Consider the following 8,508-nt stretch of genomic DNA (forward strand, 5'->3'; position numbering starts at 1 on the left):
CCGCAATGAAGACCCAACACAGCCAAAAATAAAATAAATACATAAATTTATATATAAAAAAAAGTTATTCAGCCTTGCCATGTCTTGGCTTAGTTGTTACCAAAGTGGAGATAAAAATGTTCCTTCGGGGACTTCCCTGGTGGCGCAGGGGTTTAAGATTCCAGGCTCCCAGTGCAGGGGGCGCGGCTTTGATCCCTGGTCAGGGAACTAGATCCCACATGCATGCCGCAACTAAGGAGCCCGCCGGCCGCAGCTAAGACCTGGCGCAACCAAAAAAGAAATTTCCTTCCTCATGGGGTTAAAGATTCAATGAAGTAGTAGTATACATGTGTACACATTAAGGTCTCAATGTTTGACCTTATCTTTTCCTGGGTAACACAGCTGGAAGGGGAGGAGTTGGAATTTGTTAGGTTATGTTGTGGGCTGGCAGAAATTTCATTTAATTGGAATACCCATTTTATAGACAAGGAAACTGAAGCTCAGAGTTGAAGGGGCCCGTCAAAGGGGACACCACTTAGGGCAAGTAGCAAAATCCTAACTTGTTTAACTGAGGTTGTTACCAAACCAAACTTAGGTCCACTCAGCGGAGGAGCAGTAAAGCCAAGCTGTTGACGCTGGTTTGTGATGAAGGAAAGTACAGCGTTTATTGTGAGGCCAAGCGAGGGGAACAGGCAGCTCATGCTCAAAAGACCCGAACTCCCCAGTGGCTTTTAGGAAAGGATTTTTAAAGACAATGTAAGGGAGAGGCTTGCAGGTACACGATCAGCTCATGCACAATTCTCTGGGTGTTGAGGTAACCACGTGAGGTCACAGGGGTTAGCATTATCAATCCTCAGGCTCCAGGTGGTCTGGAGACTAGGTGTTCATGGTCAAGATGCAGTTAGCTTCTTAGTTGTTTTGGTAACTGAAAAACAACTCAAGGATATGGCTCAGGATATTATCTATAGCCCTTGACTTTGTTTTATGGCTAAACTATCATTATTTTGTCTTGCTTGACTGTTTTCCTTTGTTTCTGCATTTTCTCACTTCTCTGATTAAATTTACTCTTAGAAACTCAGGGAAGTCCTAGGAGGTTAAAGCTTTTCTATAAACAAGAGGCAGGAGATACAAGGGGGTCTGTCCCCTGGAAGGCCTCACAGGGTCCTGCTCAGTTTCAAGGCCTTCTGTTTAATGAGGATAATATTAATGGCAACCTCATAAAAATGTGAGATCAAAGGATATGAAAGTGATTTTTTAAAAACAGCTAGCTGGGACTTCCCTTGTGGCACAGTGGATAAGACTCCATGCTCCCAATGCAGGGGGCCCGGGTTCAAACCCTGGTCAGGGAACTAGATCCCACATGCATGCTGCAACTAAGAGTTCACATGCTGCAAATAAGGAACTGGAGAGCCACAACTCAGGAGCCTGCCTGCCACAACTAAGACCCAGTGCAACCAAATAAATAAAAATAAAAAAAGAGAGAGCTAGGAAACACACGGAATAATTATTTCTTTTTAACCACCCCCCAAACCAAATAGAGGGTCATGATGTGTGTGGAGTAAAGTTGAGATTTGCTGAATTTGAAGACAGTGTGACTAGAACACACCAGTATACCTATCCCATCTCAGATGTAGAGATGCTTAGCTACTTGTTTTTGCATTTTCCTGTTTCTGAAGTCATGATTTCTAAACTTTTAAGGATTGATCTCTATAACCAATCATTTGACTGATTATACAACTCATGAGAAGAGATTTACTGTTTTTTTCTTAATGATTTTGCCCTTTTCCATTTAAATCTTTGATCCATCTAGAATTTATCCCAGTATATCCTAGAACTGATACAACTTAAAAAATTTCTAGGTGGCTACCCAGTTGTCCATCACTATTACAAAAAAATAATCCTTTGTTCCTCATTCAATTTTAAATGCCACTTTTATGATATACCAAGTGTATGTGTGTGTGTAGGTATGTGTTTTTTTGGTTTGTTTAATATATTTATTTATTTATTTATTTTAAATTTATTTTTGGCTGTGTTGGGTCTTCATTGCTGCACGCGGGCTTTCTCTAGTTGCGGTGAGCGGGGGCTACTCTTTGTTGTGGTGCGTGGGCTTCTCACTGCAGTGGCTTCTCTTGTTGCGGAGCACGGGCTCTAGGTGCGTGGGCCTCAGTAGTTGTGGCTCAAGGGCTCTAGAGCGCAGGCTCGGTAGTTGTGGCGCACAGGCTTAGTTGCTCCGCGGCATGTGGGATCTTCCCGGGCCAGGGCTCGTACCCGTGTCCCCTGCATTGGCAGGCAGATGCTTAACCACTGCGCCACCAGGGAAGTCCCCTAGGTATGTGTTTTTATGTATAGCATTTATATTTTGTTCAGTTGATTTTAGTGTCTATTTATAGACTAGTATCACTGTTATAAGTATTGTAGCTTTATAATATTTTCTTATTTGGTAGGACTAGAAGTACATAGAATTTTCCTAGTTATTCTGGTTTTTCTTTAAAACTTTAGAATAAGCTTATCTAATTTTAAAAAATCCTTTTGGTATTTTTACTGTGATTACATTAAATCTAGAACAACTTAGAATTAGTTTTTAAAAATCTAAGTACATGATGGCTTTCTATTTGTTCAAACTTTCCTTTGAGTCTTTGAGAAGTTTTTAATTTTCTGTAGTTTTTAGTTTCTTCTTTCTAGTTCATCCAGTTTAATCATAGATATTTCATCTCTCTTGGTCTGAAAAATTGTCTTTTATTCAATTGTATGCTCTAGCTGGTTTTTAAAAGAAAAGTAATACATTCAATTATATAAAAATTATAAAGTTTTGCATCACTAAAAAGCCACCATAATAAGCAAAATGAGAAGATCTGGGAAAAGTATGTTTGCACCACATTAGAAAAGTGGGTAATTTTACTAATATATAAAGAACTCGGAAAAAAAAATGCTGTGTAAGAAATATTCCAAAATTTAATGGCTTAAAACAGCAAACTTTTTTTTTTTTTTTTTTTAATTTGTGACCTTTGTGGGTCGAGAGTTTGGGCAGGGATCAGCTGGGTGATTTTTCTGCTTCAGATGTGTCTAAGGCCTTGGCATGTGTATTTAGAAGGCTAGCCCCACCTGAGTCAGTCTCCATGTCTATATAGCCTCAGGGCCTCACCACATGGTCTCTCTGGCAGAGGAATATGCTTTATTATATGGGGGCCCAAGGCTCTAAGAAGCCAAAGCTGAAGCTAACAGTACCCTTTAAGGCCAGGCCTGGAACTAGTATAATGTTCACACCCCAGGCCAGATTCAAGGGCTGGAAAAATAGAGCCCACCTCTTTATTGGAGGTGTATTAAAGAATTTGCAGCCATTTCTAATCTGACACAAAGACCCAAAATAGAAATTGGCAATGGATATGAACAATCAGTTTTATAGCAAAGGAAATACAAATGGTCTTCAAAGGTATGAAAAGAGGTCAAACTTCACTCATTATAAAAGAAATGCAAACTAAACTACACTGAGAAATCATTTTCCCTCACTAGGTTGGCAAAGATCAAAAACCTTATTATACCTTATTAAACCGTAATATACCTTATTAAGCTCCAATTCTAGACACTTAATCATACAAACTTACATGTGTGAAATAATATAATCATTGCAGCATTGTTTAAAATACCAAGATGGGAAACAACCTAAATGTCAATCAATAGGAACTAGCTCAATTATTGCATGTTCATATAGTGTAACACTATGCAACTATAATAAAAATTGCAGTTCTTTGTGTCCTGTTATGAAAAGATATCCAATATACAGTAAGAGAAAAAGTAAGCTATGAATACATTTGAGATTAACTTCACAGTAATTTAGTGGAGCCGGCAGAGCTGGATCTCAGATGGGGCAAGCCTAAGGAGTAAAATTTAAGGAGTCACACTTGCATGTACAAGTACAACCCTGAGAGTGAGCACTTCCTTAAATTATGCCCAGGTACCTTGCTTGCCTCACCCTAGCCCCAGTCCTGGGGGCCAGAATAGGGGATGGATAGCTGGTATGGGTATAGGTGAAACAGGATTTGTCATGAATTTGTAATTCATAATTTAAAACTGTTCATAATAAATATAATAAAAGCAAGGTGCAGGATATCATGTTTTATATATAATATTATATAGAAGTATATTTGCTTATATGTGCCTAAAATATCTGTAGAATACCTGAGAAACTGAGAACATTGGTTTTGGAGAAGTGGGGCAGGAGTAGGAGGGAGGATTTTTACTGTATGCCCTTATACACATTTTGAATTTTGAAACTTGTGAATGAATATCACCAATTCAATGAATTTATTAGATAGTGGAAAGTACTATGACATTTGTTTCCCTTTTTTTGTTCTAACTAATCATAATGTTCTTGTAAAATTTGAGATTTTCATGACATTCCCAAGGTATCTGCAAATCACTGGTACACAGACATACCCTGAGAATCACTGGTCCAAAGGGACATATCCTGAAAAGAGTCACCTCCAGGCCTTCTGAATATTGAAGAACATCCTTCCTCTCAGCTTAAAGTTTCTTGCGTATCAACCAGGAGCCTCAAAACTTGCTGAATGAAGCATGACAAAGAATGGGGTTGGGAAGAGACAGGGGCAGCCTAACAAAGATCAACAGCCCTTGAAATGGGCAGCAAGTATTTATTGAATGCTTTGTTATTTTCCGAAGGTGCCCCCCAAAATTCATGTGTTGAAGCTCTAAACCCCCAGTACCTCTAGAATGTGACTATTTGGAAATAGGCCCTTAAAGAGGAAATTAAGGTTGAATGAGGTCATATGGGTGGGCCCTAATCCAAGGTGACTAGTGTCCTTCTACCGAGAGATTAAAATGCAGACATGTACATGCAGAGGGAAGGCCATGCCTCATGTGAGGACACAGTGAGAAGGGGAACATCTGCAAACCAAAGAGAAAGGCCTCAGAAGAACCCAAACTAGCCAACACCATGATCTTGGAATTCTAGCACCCACAACTGTGAGAAAATACATTTATGTTGTTTAAGCCACCCAGGCTGTGGTATGTTGTTTCTGCCCTAACAAATATACCTTCTATGTGCCAGACTTGTACTAGGTGCTGAGAATATATAGGTTAGTAAGAATCTCTATCTCAAGGAGTTTATACTCTGCTGGAGAGGTAAACAATTTCAAAACAATGAGGGTAAACAAAGAGTATATGTCTAGTAGACAGGCACCAGAGCCCAGTTTGGGGAGAGGGAGAACAGGGAAGTGGGAGAGGTAACCTGGAAGTCATGGAGTGTGTAGGAATTAGCCAATGAAAAGAGGAGAAAAGAGACCTTTAAATAGAGGACAGCATTAACAAAGGCAAACAGCTAGAGACAGATTGGTGTATAAGGGAAGTCGACTGTCAGTAATTTTGCTAGTGTAGTGCATGAAGGGTGAGTGATGGAAGAGGCTGGTACAACAGGGCCTTACATGCTATGCTAAGGTACTTGAATTTAATTTTGGAGGGAAGGGGAAGGCACAGGAGGATTTCATGAAACAGAGTGACTCAGATTCACATTTAGAATAGATCCTTCTTTCTTTGTAAAAGACCAGTTTATTCCTTAGCCAAGAACAGCTGACAGCAAACTGAGCAAGAATGAGACAAGACAGACTCTGAGAATGCCAACGGGATTGTCAGAGGTCACTAAAAACAAACCTTACCTGCTCAATTTGGCTTTGTTTGCAGCTCAAATCATCTCCTTTGCTAAGCTACACAAAACTCCAGATCTAACACCTAAAGGAAAACTTCCCTGACCAGTCTTGAACTCATTGATTTCTCACTCATCCCCTCTATAGACAGCATTATCCATTTATTACTTGTACCCATTTCACTCCTGTTACTTTTTCCTTAAAAGTATTTCAAAGGCAGGGGTTTACCTTATACTTAATCTATCCCTAGTGGCCAGCAGTGTTTAATGATGGTTAGAATTCATGTTCTAATTTGAGCCTCTTCAAGGGAAGGCAGTCCAAAACACTTTGCGGCAGTTATGCCAACGTATTTCACATTTCCTCACAGCTTTTCTAAACTTGACTACCTTCCTTGACCTCTCAACCTAAGTAAGTGACCTCACTAATCAAGTACACCTAACCAGGGAAGGGTTCCTTCTTATTTAGCTTCTCCTTCCCCTTGAAATTTCCCCTCCTCCTTTGAGTGTTCTTGATCCATCCAATGTCCTATTTCAGTCATTTGTCTATTCAACAAACAGTAGTCTTTTTTTTTTCTTTTGGCTGCGCCATGCAGGATCTTAGTTCCCCAGCCAGGGATCGAACCCATGCCCCATACAGTGGAAGCGCGGAATCTTAACCACTGAATCGCCAGGGAAGTCCCACAGTAGTCTTTTACTTAATCATTTTTCCTCCTCTTCATTCTTCAGTCTGAATATTGGGTGTTTACACCCTTAACTCAGTAGGCTATTGCTTTACTCCTATCTGAACACAAATCAGTCACAGAATCTAAAGACCAAAAAGCCCAGGAACAGGCATTACCAAGTTATAATCCACTGTTGCTCGTCACAATTGACTCAGACTCTGCAACACTTACCCAATAAAATCCAACCAAACTTTACTAATAGGCCCACTCAGTAAATTTTATGACTCCTATTTTTTAAAATATAAAATTTTAATTGCTATTCTTATTTACGGCCATTGTTTATACTGTCAATTTTATTGTACAATGTTAAGAAAATGGTCAAGTATTTTGTGTTGATGCCTCTAACATTTTGCAATTCATATAAATTAGGGTTTGGAGAATGAATTATTAATGCAGTTAGATGTGTAGGTTGTGGAAACTTCCACAGACTTACTGAGCAGCTTTCAAAGACCAGATTTAAGAAAAAAAGAGTTATTGAAAGGTTCAACGAATCAACTGCACATAAAAATATACTTTCTTACTGTTATATCTGAACACACTGATTGTGACACTACAGTGGAGATAAAAAGCAGTAATCTTCCAAGGCAGTGTAGGATTTAGTGTCAAAATGGATATGTGAATTAAGAGGCACATAGTAAGTACTCAATTTATGTTAGCTACTTTAAAGTGGTGCTACATAGCAACTGGAGACTACACAGTTCCTGTTGGTTCCTGACAAATTCAAAGCAAATATTTTAAAGAACTGCAGAAATATTCTGGCAAAATGAAGCCACAATTTTAGAAAAGGATCATAGAACTTTGATCAATATAGAGAACAAGCTTTATTTCTGAAACTGTAATAATTAAACATCGACCAAAGATTGGTTGAGATGAAAACAAACTATGTTCTGGTCGTATGTGAGAGGATCCACTGGAACTTGAGGTTAAGGCCAGAACTTTAAGGATCATTTATTGAGACAAATACATGAGCTGCAAATTATCTTGAAAGTTCTGGCTATGCTATGACCAAATTCTACAACATTTGGGCCCTTTGCCTGTTAAAATTGAAAACCATCATCACTCAAAACTGAATACACAATCTGTTCTGCTTTCTGTGAAAAGTTGACTTAACTTTTTGGGGACGACTTTTAGACTATTTGGGAAAATCTATATTCTCTGGTAAGTTAAAAATTTATATGTATTCCCATAACAAAAATCTGGACTTTCCTGAAGTAAAAATTTTATATGCCTTCATGCTTGAAAATTCTAAATTGTTGGAACCATCTAAGACCACTTCTAAACCCTCTCTCCTTTAAAAAACTTAATGACATTACTTGAGTTACAACGCTAATGGCTAAGTATCAGTGTCAGAAAAAAATCCTCACATATAATAGTATTTATTCTTACCTAAAGCAAATGCAACTAAAACTGAGCATACTTGTGAGAAGTCTGGCAGTATGTCTTTGTAAAAGGTTTCTAAAGACAAATAGTATCTGTGAAACTGGCCCTCTATTGAGGCAGATCCCAGGCTGAAGTGATGTACGACTACTTAACTCATAACATCAAGACTTTCCTACACCAGTTTTATTTAAAACACAAAGTATTTCTCTTTCTGTAATGGCAAATGGTTCAAATAATGCTGAACATGAATCATTGACTAATACAGGGCTTTAAATATGAAACAAAGTTATTTTTATAAAAGCAAAAGAATAAAGGTTATATACAAAAGGGACCTGGAATCTACAAGCCGATTCCAAAAATGAAATGAGTAGAAAATCTGCGGTGAAACCAGAACATTCCACCCTTGCTTTGGAGAAGGGCTATTAGATAACATTCAGTCAGCTGAAGATGGATTGGTAGAGAAGTGTCTATACATAAATTTCAAGTCAGTTTTGCTTGTGTAGAGTCATCCAGATATTCTCAAGACTGAATGGGCAGTCCTGTGGCTTTCTTCCTTTTCCATATTCCCAAAAACGCTACATGAACTTCAACTCTTGATGAGCCGCTTACAACAGCAGTTCCTTAGGAGCCAACATGACAGGTGGGTCAGATTTCCCTATGAGAAACAAAACTGGCCACCTATAGCAAAATATCAAAATGGGCAGGTCCTTTCCTCTTCCTTCTGATTATGTACAGTATGTCTCCTTTCAGGACTATCATCCCCATCATACT

The sequence above is a fragment of the Eubalaena glacialis genome, chromosome 3 (genome assembly GCF_028564815.1).
Source record: "Eubalaena glacialis isolate mEubGla1 chromosome 3, mEubGla1.1.hap2.+ XY, whole genome shotgun sequence".
NCBI lineage: Eukaryota > Metazoa > Chordata > Mammalia > Artiodactyla > Balaenidae > Eubalaena > Eubalaena glacialis.